The 10,950-nt window shown below is 45.0% G+C and overlaps 1 pseudogene; it reads right to left on the reverse strand.

Moving 5' to 3' along the window:
* Positions 1–412: 412 nt before the first annotated feature.
* Positions 413–1,607, reverse strand: LOC139181210 (putative RNA-binding protein 15B; annotated as a pseudogene).
* Positions 1,608–10,950: the final 9,343 nt, after the last annotated feature.

Consider the following 10,950-nt stretch of genomic DNA (forward strand, 5'->3'; position numbering starts at 1 on the left):
GGCCACCTGATGCGAAGAGCTGACTCATTGTAAAAGACCCTGATGCGGGGAAAGATTGAAGGTGGGAGGAGAAGGGGACGACAGAGTATGAGATGGTTGGATGACATTACTGACTCCTTGGACATGAGTTTGAGTAAGCTCTGACAGTTGGTGATGGACAGGGAGGCCTGGTGTGATGCAGTCCATGGGGTCGCAAAGAGTCAGACACGACTGAGCAACTGAACTGAACTGAAGAACTTAGTTTTGGTGGGGGAATAGGACTTTGGTCCCCTACCAGATGAACCCAAATAACCTAGCAGAGAATATAAATCTCGGGTGTAAGATGGGGTGGGGGTTGGGGTGCAGGGCGGCAGTGGTCAGATTTTAAAATAACTGCTTTAGTGACAAGTGGGCTGGAAAGGACAGGTTTGGGCTAGGCTGCCTCTCTTACTATACCTCTCACTATGTGTTCTTCCTCTAGGTCGCCCAGTGTCCTCAGTGCTGATGGGAAGTACTGCTGTGAAAAGTCACAGTTGGGAAGGTGTAGTAGAGCATGCCCATGCTGTCTCTGCCCTTGGACCCACCCACTGGCAGGTTGATCACCCCTGCAGCCTGCTTCTGTTTCAAGTAGGAGACCAGGTTCCTGAGAAGCCGCCTCTGTAGGCCGGGATCCATCATGGGCATCCCCTCAGTGCCAGGCCCACTGGAGTTCACCTGCATGGCCAGGAGCACTGAGTAGCCATTGGGGCTCCCCTGTGTGATGCATCGTGTGACTTCTTCCAGCTTGGTCTGGTCCAGGCGAGGGTGCTGGGCAATCTTTAGCTGGATCAGCTTACTCCTGGAAGTGTGATCTTTTGAGGATTGCTTATCACCCCTGATCCCCATCTAGGATGTGCATAGATGTCGGGAAGCAGCTGTTTTTCAACAGCAGAAGCCTGTTCCAACCCAGCTGCAGCATCTGGGCATCCTCTGAAGGATTCTTGAGCTTTTAGGTCTTATGTTTTGGCTCTTCCAGAGGCTTGGGCTCGGCCTCAGTGATTTGAAGTCTAGGCTTGCTCTCTCGGATCTTCTTTCCTGTGGGAAGAGTTGGGAGCCTCGTGGCGGGGGTGGCAGCTCTGCTCTTCTGCCCCATGTCTGCTGATGCTGAAGGAGTTGCTGCCGGACTCCTTGGCCCCTTCACTGGAATGATCTTTCTTGTGGCTGTGCTTGGGGGTTGTGGTCGGAGCCTCGGTCCACAGGGTGCCCACCAACCTTGGTCCTGCTCTGTTCCTCCTAAGGGGAGTGGGTTGTCCTTCTGTGATCACTGGGGAGGCTCCGATGCTTCCACCTGTCCTCCAAGGCCTTGGGCAGGACAAACCTCCCGGTCCCCGTCTCCTCCCCAGCACTCACCACTCTGGCTGCACACTGAGCAGCTACAGCCCTAGAGGCTGGGCAGTCAGAGCGTTTACTGGGGTTGGTCCAGTCCCCTTCCACAAAGGTCCTCTCGGTCTGAGTACAGGAGGTGTGTGGGGGTGGGGGGGGGGCGTCCTGTCCTGCACCTGCAGGTTGGTGTCCAGGTTCCGGTGCAGGGTATACCCGTCTTGGAGTAGCTCATAGGACACAGGGAGGTGGGGTAGGTCAGTGTTCATTCCAGTCCCAAAGAAAGACAATGCCAAAAAATGTGCAAAGTATTGCACAATTGCACTCATCTCACACGCTAGCAGGCTTCCCTTGTAGCTCAGTCGGTAAAGAATCTGCCTAGAGTGCAGGAGACCTGGGTTCGATCCCTGGGTTAGGAAGATCCCCTGGAGAAGGAAATGGCAGTCCACTCCAATATCCTTGCCTGGAAAATCTCATGGACAGAGGAGCCTGGTGAGCTGCAGTCCATGGGGTCGCAAAGAGTTGGGCACCACTGAGTGACTAACACTTACTCACTTACCTACACACGCTAGTAAAGTAATGCTCAAAATTCTCCAAGCCAGGCTTCAACAGTACATTAACTGTGAATTTCAGATGTTCAAGCTGGATTTAGAAAAGGCAGAGGAACCAGAGATCAAATTGCGAACAACTGCTGGATCATAGAAAAAGCAAAAGAGTTCCAGAAAAACATCTACTTCTGTTTTATTGACTATGCCAAAGCCTTTAACTGTTTGGAACACAACAAACTGTGGAAAATTCTTAGAGATGGGAATACCAGACCACCTGACCAGCCTCTTGATAAATCTGTATGCAGGTCAGGAAGCAACAGTTAGAACTGGACATGGAACAATAGATCGGTTCCAAATAGGGAAAGGAGTACATCAAGGCTGTATATTGTCACCCTGCTTATTTAACTTATATGCAGAGTACATATGAGAAACCCTGGGCTGGATGAAGCACAAGCTGGAATCAAGATAGCTGGGAGAAAGATCAATAAGCTCAGATATGCAGATGACACCACCCTTATGGCAGAAAGCAAAGAACTACTAAAGAGCCTCTTGATGAAAGTGAAAGAGGAGAGTGAAAAAGTTGGCTTAAAACTCAACATTCAGAAAACTTAAGATCATTGCATCTGGTCCCATCACTTCATGGCAAATAGATGGGGAAACAGTGACAGACTTTATTTTGGGGGGCTCCAAAATCATTGCAAAGGGTGACTGCAGCCATGAAATTAAAAGAGGCTTGCTCCTTGGAAGAAAAGCTATGACCAACCTAGACAGCATATTAAAAAGCAGAGACATTACTTTGCCAACAAAGATCCATCTAGTCAAGGCTTTGGTGTTTGCAGTAGTCATGTATGGATGTGACAGTTGGACTATAAAGAAAGCTGAGCGCCGTCAACATCATCAAAGAACTGATGAACTGTGGTGTTGAAGAAGACTCTTGAGAGTCCCTGGGACTGCAAGGAGATTCAACCAGTCCATCCTAAAGGAAATCAGTCCTGAATCCTCATTGGAAGGACTGGTGCTGAAGCTGAAACTCCCAATACTTTGGCCACCTGATGCGAAGAACTGACTCATTGGAAAAGACCCTGATGTGGTGGGCAAAGATTGACGGTCGGAGGAGAAGGGGATGACAGAATATGAGGTGGTTGGATGGTATTATTGACTCAATTGACATGAGTTTGAGTAAACTCCGGGATTTGGTGATGGACAAGGAGGCCTGGCATGCTGTAGTCCAAGGGGTTGCAGAGTTGACCCGACTGAACAACTGAACTGTAGTGATCTAGGAACTTAAAATATACTGAAAGCAGTGAAAGAAATGTCTTTTTCACAGTGTATCAGATGATTGCCAACCACATGTCTTATATTGTTGCATAACCATCAGTGTATAAACTAGTAGTTTTACCTCGAGTGATAGACCCGGTCATGCAGTGCTCTTCAACTCTTATTGTGCATCAAAATCGTCTGTGGAAAAAATGTTTTTAATATTTGGAAATTCTACTTTTTAAGTGTTCAAATTCTGGTTCAGTTGGCCAGAGGTGGGACCTTGTACCTTGGAAAACTCTTCAGGTGAATTTAATGTATCATTTGAATTGAAAGTCCTGTATTTGTTTAGAGTACAGGTAGGGGCAAAAGTTAGTGAATGGAGAAACTACGAGCAAGTTGTGTTAGTCTCAGAAGAAAAGAATGTTGAATATTTGTGATGGGAAACAGTGTCAGTGAACGAACTTTAACCATTTTAAAATATAGAATACAATTGTTTATTAAAATCTTATTCAACAAAATTTGTTGAGTGTGTGTTATGAGCCAATCAGTGTGCCAAGTTCTAAAGACTTGAAGATAGGGTCCTTGCCTTCATGAGACAGTTTGATGTATGTTTCTTTAAGTCAAAAAATAATTACACAAATAACTAATCACAAATATTGTGCATGCTATGAAAAATATCTCAAGAGCGTTAGTCTGGAAGCTCAAGGGAAGCCTTTCATAAGGGTTGTTTAAAGTTTACACTTGATGTATGACCCAGGTAAAGGTTTCTATGTGTCTAGGGGCTCTGAAACAAGAAAAAAATGCTATTGTAGTGGTCCCTAAACCAGCAGCATCATCTGAGAACTTATAGAGATGCAAATAATGAAGTCCCACCTTAGACCTACCTAATGAGAAATTTGGGGGATGGAGTCTAGCTATTTGTGTCTTAACAAGCCCTTCAGAGGAAAGTGTGAAACTTCCCTGGTAGCCCAGTGGTCAAGACTCTGAGTTTGCAATGTGGGGGCCTGGGTTCAGTCCCTGATTAGGGAACGTGATCCCACATGCCACAGGTGGCCATTTCCTCCTGCCTCCCCTCCCCCACCCCCATCCTGCCATCCCCAGGATCTTCCCAGCTTAGTGATCAAACCCATGTCTCTTGCCTCTCCTGCATTATCAGGCAGATTCTTTACCACTATGACATCGGGGAAGCTCAAAGACCCCACACGTGGGAAGGAAGATGGAAGATCCTGCCCATGTGCCACAACTAAGACCAGCACAACCAAATTAAATAAATATTATATATATATATATATATATATATATATATATATATATATATATATATATAAAGGTTAATTGTATGGGACTTCCCTGGCAGTCCAGTGGTTAGGACTCCATGCTTCCACTGTAGGGGACGTGGGTTCAATCCCTGGTTGGGGAACTAAGATCCCACATGCTGCATGGTGCAGCCAAAAAAAAAAGTTTACCTTGGAAGCTGTGAGGAGGGGAATACGGAGGATGAAAGAAACAAGACCACTTATGAGACACATGTAGTGGTCTAGGCAAAATATGAAGGAAGAATAGTGATAGTGTGGATGGAGAGATGGAAGTATATTTAAGAAATAATAGGTGGTAGACTTGATCAGACTTTGTGATAGGATACTAAAATGAGATATTGGATGCCATTGACTGAAATAAGAATAGCGGGGAAATTGAAAAGCTAAGCCAGTTTGAGGAGATAAAATTGAATGTTGGGGGGCATGGATCAGATAATCCTCATAATTCTTACAATGTTGTGAGGATTGTGGAAGTGAATGAAGTAATTGCTCAGTCTCACACACATGCTAAATAGCAGGAATGGATTGAAACCTAGGTCTGTCTGACTCTACAAGCTATGCTCTTTTTGTTTATACTAGATGGCATTTTCATAGTAGTGAGTCTTTAGTATTGTGTAAGGCAATATGGTATGGCAGAGATGAATTAAAGAGGGCTCTTTTGGCCTCGCCTGGTCTGATGAACCATGTGGAGGTAGTGGAAAAGAACCTCGGTTTAGGAAAAGGAAATCACAGTGAAGAACTGAATGAGAATGTGCAGAAAAATAAGGCATAGGAAATCATGGAGCAGAGACTTTGAGTGCATAGCCTCCAAGTTGACTTACAAGCATAATTATTGTTTGTATTTGACATGCTATAGAGTTGATTACACTACAGGCTTGAGAATAGGGGAGTCACATAATCTGAATATCAAATAGGGAATAGACTTGCTTTCGTGGTGGTGTTAGGGCCAAGGGCAGGCTTGGCCCAAGATGTGCCACTCTGGCATTAAGATTATTTTGAGCTGAAAACAAACAACCAAGCCCCAAAAGACTAAGGAAAAGCCTTTGAGCTTCCCCCAACTGCCTAAAAGAATTTTAGAAGGCCTGTTCCAGGAAGAAGTTATGACTGTAGATAACTATAGTGAAGTAGTAAGTATGGTAGAAAGAGAGGAACTTGGCAAAGCCCATTTGACCAGTTATCTCTGTGTGCCATTGCATTTGGATAGCCAAAAAAGTATTTGTTTCCCAAACGTTAACTCTTTATCTTCTTATGAATTACCTTACTTCTCTGATGCCTCAGACCCCTACCTCCTCCTCCTTAATCCAGAATAAGTATATGTCACCTTGTCTTGATGTCTTTGAAATTCTTCATACTTATGTGAATTCCCTGTGCACATGTAATAAATTTGATTTTCTCCTATTAGTCTGCCTCATGTCATTTTAATTGCCAGCCAAAAGATCTAATAGGGGAAAGAAGTGAAATTTCTCCTCCCCCAACAATGGCATTAAGGAGACAACTATTCATCCAGCTGATTGTGATTTGATTTGGGATCTAGAGAGGAAAAGACACATCTGAGACCTCTAAATTTTAGGAGTTCCTTGGAATTCTTGAGAGTTATTTCTTAAGATCTTTACACATTTTCAAATCCATGAATACCACTCTAGCATATAATGTCTCCATAAAATGTAGTGAAGTATGACTTAAAATTTTAAGGGAACCCTTTGGGTCTTTAACAGTCTTACAAATACAGTCTAAAATAATTCATAAAGCTCTTAAATTCTACCAATATTATTAAGTCACTGTGCTCTTAGATCGTTTCACTTTCAGCACCATTACTTGGAAATTGGCATTCTCTGTACAGCCTTTATACGAGAAAGTTACTTAGTCCCACCCTATTCCTAAACGTTGGTATGTCATCCATTTCCAATAGAGAACAAAGCTATGTTAAAAAGCAGGCACTTGAAGAAAAAGAAAATGAAGTCTGTGGTGGCCAGTCAGATAGTTTCACTTACTAGCTAAGTAACTCACCTCCACATAACCAGCTCCAGAGAGGACATGGCCCAATTTCATGCCCCAGAACACTGACAAATGACTGTGTGTCATGAACCTTCAGAATCACTTGAGAATAATTAGAACTGAGTTTCAAGCCTAGGAATACTTGGTCAAGGTTGAGTATGCATTAACCCTTTTGACACTTAAGGTAAGACTATTGGCCCATGCCCTTACCTACCCACTAATCATAATTACTTATTAGGAGCCCTTCTGCTTGTAATACTCAAATCATGTCAAAAAGGGGCCGAGCATGGAACCAGCTCACTTATATGAGCATGAAAGTGTTGCCTTTTTTTTTTCAGCATGAAACCACCCAGTTATAATATGAGCATGAAAGTGTTGCCTTTGTTTTAAATTTATTTCAACACGGCACTACTCTATTACATCTGTGAAAACTCTATGCCAGTGATTTTTGCCTCCCAGGCAACATTTGGTAAGACTTTGGTTGGTTCAGGGCTTCCTGGGTGGCTCAGATGGTAAAGAGTCTGCCTGCAATGCAGGAGACTGGAGTTTGATCCCTGGGTCTAGAAGATTCCCTGGAGAAGGGAATGGCAATCCACTCCAGTATTTTTTTTCTTTTTTGAAGGATAATTGTTTTACAGAATTTTGTTGTTTTCTGTCACACCTCAATGTGAATCAGCCATAGGTATACGTATATCCCCTCCCTTTCGAACCTCCCTCCCATCTCCCTTCCCACTCCAGTATTCTTGCCTGGAGAATTTCATGGACAAAGGAGCCTGGTGGGCTACAGTCCATGGGGTTGCAAAGAGTTGGACACAACTTTTAGCGACTAACACTTTCACTTATGGTCAGTACAACTTGGTGAGTTGTGTTACTGGTGTCTGGTTGGTAGAAAGCAGGGAAGTGTCTAAACATTCCACAATACATATGAAAGTCCCCTGCAACACAGAATTACCCAGCTCAAGATGTCTGTAATGTTAAGGCTAAGAAACCCTGTCTTAGGTCAAGGGAATCATCTAATCAGGGAAAGACCACTTGCATTTTTTCCAACTAAAAACTGTGTTTGGTTCCCACTTTGTTCTTTTTGGTTCTGTCAGTCCTATGATTATGAGAATCTACAGTTCCTGCAGTAAAGGATACAGATTTTTTTCTATTTACCAACACTTCTCTTGAGTAACATTTGTCCCATGTATAAAAATTGCTATGAACTTGTTAGGTAGTTAGAATAGGGAAAAGGAGTCCAAAATGGTGGTGGCTAAAAGACAAGGAAGGGAAAAGCCCATGAAAATAGACCAAAGGAAGGTCCGAAGACCTGAGTGAGGACTTCAAGTAGAACAACACTCCTGGCTGAGCCCAATTTGCATAGGGCAGGCTCAGGGGGAAGAAAACATATAAAAGGAGGAGCCAAGCACTCTTTCGCTCTCTCTCTCCCACATGCAAACACTCTCTCTCAACTCCCCTCTACCCCTGCCCCAGGCACACCAGTGAGCTCCTCCACTCTCTTCTCTTCTTTGAGGATGGATTCTCCTGCTATCTTCTAAATAAAATAGAGCTGTAACACTGATTTGTCTTAGAGCTATGACACGGTTTGTTCAAGACCCTAGAGCTGTGATGCACTGAGGGCTTTAATGTCCGTTGCTCCAAATCACTGTTGTGACAAGACAAGAACCGAGAAGCATACACTCGCCTGACATTCATGGTGCCATGACTCGGATTTAACCTGGCTGAAATAACCTCCTTGTGGAAGAGGCCAAGCACAGCAGGAGCCCAACTCAGCAAAGCTCCCTCAGTGGAAGCTGAACATGAAGAAAACCCAGCACAGGGGAAGGCCCATCATGCTGGAAACCAGGACAGTGCAAAACGAACTCAGCAGAAAGCTCAGGCGGCTCAGTCTCAGATTCCAGAAGACCTCCGGTTAACGTAGGAGGTCCTCGCTCTGATGGCTGAAGGGACATATGCCTAACGAAATCTGAATTCCTTTAAAATCTCTCATTTCTTGTTTCTTCAAACCCCCTGTGAACAGGCGGGCGGCAGTGGGAGCAATTGAGGGATTCTGGAGAGGCTCCTCTTTGGTATGTCCTGACTGCAGCCATGAAATTAAAAGACACTTACTCCTTGGAAGAAAAGTTATGACCAACCTAGATAGCATATTGAAAAGCAGAGACATCACTTTGCCAACAAAGGTCCGTCTAGTCAAGGCTACGGTTTTTCCAGTAGTCATGTATGGATGTGAGAGTTGGACTGTGAAGAAGGCTGAGCGCTGAAGAATTGATGCTTTTGAACTGTGATGTTGGAGAAGACTCTTGAGAGTCCCTTGGACTGCAAGGAGATCCAACCAGTCCATTCTGAAGGAGATCAGCCCTGGGATTTCTTTGGAAGGAATGATGCTAAAACTGAAACTCCAATACTTTGGCCACCTCATGCGAAGAGTTGACTCATTGGAAAAGACTCTGATGCTGGGAGGGATTGGGGGCAGGAGGAGAAGGGGACGACAGAGGATGAGATGGCTGGATGGTGCCACTGACTCGATGGACGTGTCTGAGTGAACTCCGGGAGTTGGTGATGGACAGGGAGGCCTGGCACGCTGCGATTCATGGGGTTGCAAAGAGTCGGACACGACTGAGTGACTGAACTGAACTGAACTGAACTGAAAGGCACTATCTGCTGGGCCCCAGTAGCTGTTACCCAAGCCGGTGGGGGTTCTTCTGTCCTTACTCTTCTGTGTGCCAAGAATCAGGCCAATGAAAACTCTGAGCACAGGTCAGGAATTTAGCAGATTTTCCAGCAGGCTATGAAGGGGATTCCTTGGCACGTTTTTCCCACTGATTTTTCCTCCTGTTCTTCAGCTCTATCCCAACTCAAGCCTGGACAAAAAGTAAGAGTTGGATTTGTTAGGATTCAGAGAGAAGCCATGCTTCAGTGTGTGGGCCATTGCCGAGGACATTGCTGAGGACAAGGTCATGTAATGTGGTCTGGTTAGGTTTTGGGAGAGGGATTAATTCCTTTGCTAATGAGTGGGAGGATCATCCCAGCCATTGGGGAACCACCCACTCCTCCATCTTTTGACAGTGGCTTGGAGCTGTTCTGCCACCTCTGGGTGTGTCTGTTGGCTTATAGATTGGGGCTTAAGATTTACTTGAATTTGACTTGTCATCTTGGACCCAACTGATTTTAATTGATTTACGTTATGCCCTTGTGCTATGTCATTCTTTCAAAGGTTGTGCTCTGCCTCCTTCCCTCCTCTTTCATGCTCCTTTTCTCAGCCCCATCTGGGCCCACAATATTGCCTCTACAATCTTCTGGAGGGACAACCAGAAAATAGCTGGCCTTGGGAGGGAAATACTGTATAATATCCAACCCCTTAATCCTACCCAGCACTGGTCACGCTGAAGATCTTGGGGATGCCCAACTCCAGTCTGGGCATCACGCCTTGACCTGCCTAAGGATCTGGTCCTCAAAAGTTTGTCACACCTCAACCTGCTTGGGGATCCACCAGTCCCAAGGGTCCCAGGAGGTCGTCGTGCCTTGACCTGCCCAGAGACCCAATTCTTGGAAGGCTGTCATGCCTCGACCTGCCCGGGGATTCGATCTCTAGGAGGCTCTCACACCTCAGCCTGCCTGGGGATCTGCACCCTCACCCAGGGACGCCTGGCTCTCAGGTTGCAACAGTTCTGGGTAAGATAAGCTTCAAAAAGACTCACCCATAGGGAAGTCCACCCGTGAAAATTGAAGGAGGCCTATTAGTTTTCTTCTTTTTTTTTCCTCCCTGTCATGACTGTCTTTAAGATGGGAAATAACCAATACACTTCCCGGCAGATGCCCTTGAGATACATCCTTGATAACTGAAGCTGTTCGATCCTCTAACTCTGAGGAGGAGTTGCTTAAAATTCTTTTGTGCCACTGTGTGGCCACAATATCCACTGGGGGGCAAAGAACACTGGCCTGAGGATGGGAGTTTAAATTACAATACCATCCTACAGCTAGAATTATTCTTCAAAAGACAAGAGAAATGGACAGAGATCCCCTATGTCCAAATTTTCTTCTGACTAAGAGATATGAAGGAACTCTGTCTTAAGTATGAGATTGTTGTACGCCCTAAAAGTGAGCTTACTAGGCAAATGGTGTTAGGCACAGGCAACCAAGAGAAGGAACCCCCCGTAAAGGTTCACCTCCCATGCTCCTAAAGAGACTGGAGCCTCCCATAGCTCCCGAATTGTCTGGTGCTTCTTCCTTGTAACCAAACGTGCCCCCATATCTGGGAGCAACCCCTCCACAAAAGCCAGCTTGAGTATGTCCTTTAGTTGAAACTGGAGGAGAATTCAGACCAACCCATGCCCATAAGCCCTTCTCCCTCTTAGAACTAAGACAGATCAAACAAGACCTTGGAAGCTATACAGATGATCCAGGCAAATATATAGATACCTTCCAACATATTACCTTGGCCTTTGACTTGACATGGAAAGACATCATGGTCATATTTAGTCAAACTTTATCTG

The sequence above is a fragment of the Bos indicus genome, chromosome X (assembly GCF_029378745.1).
Source record: "Bos indicus isolate NIAB-ARS_2022 breed Sahiwal x Tharparkar chromosome X, NIAB-ARS_B.indTharparkar_mat_pri_1.0, whole genome shotgun sequence".
Lineage (NCBI taxonomy): Eukaryota > Metazoa > Chordata > Mammalia > Artiodactyla > Bovidae > Bos > Bos indicus.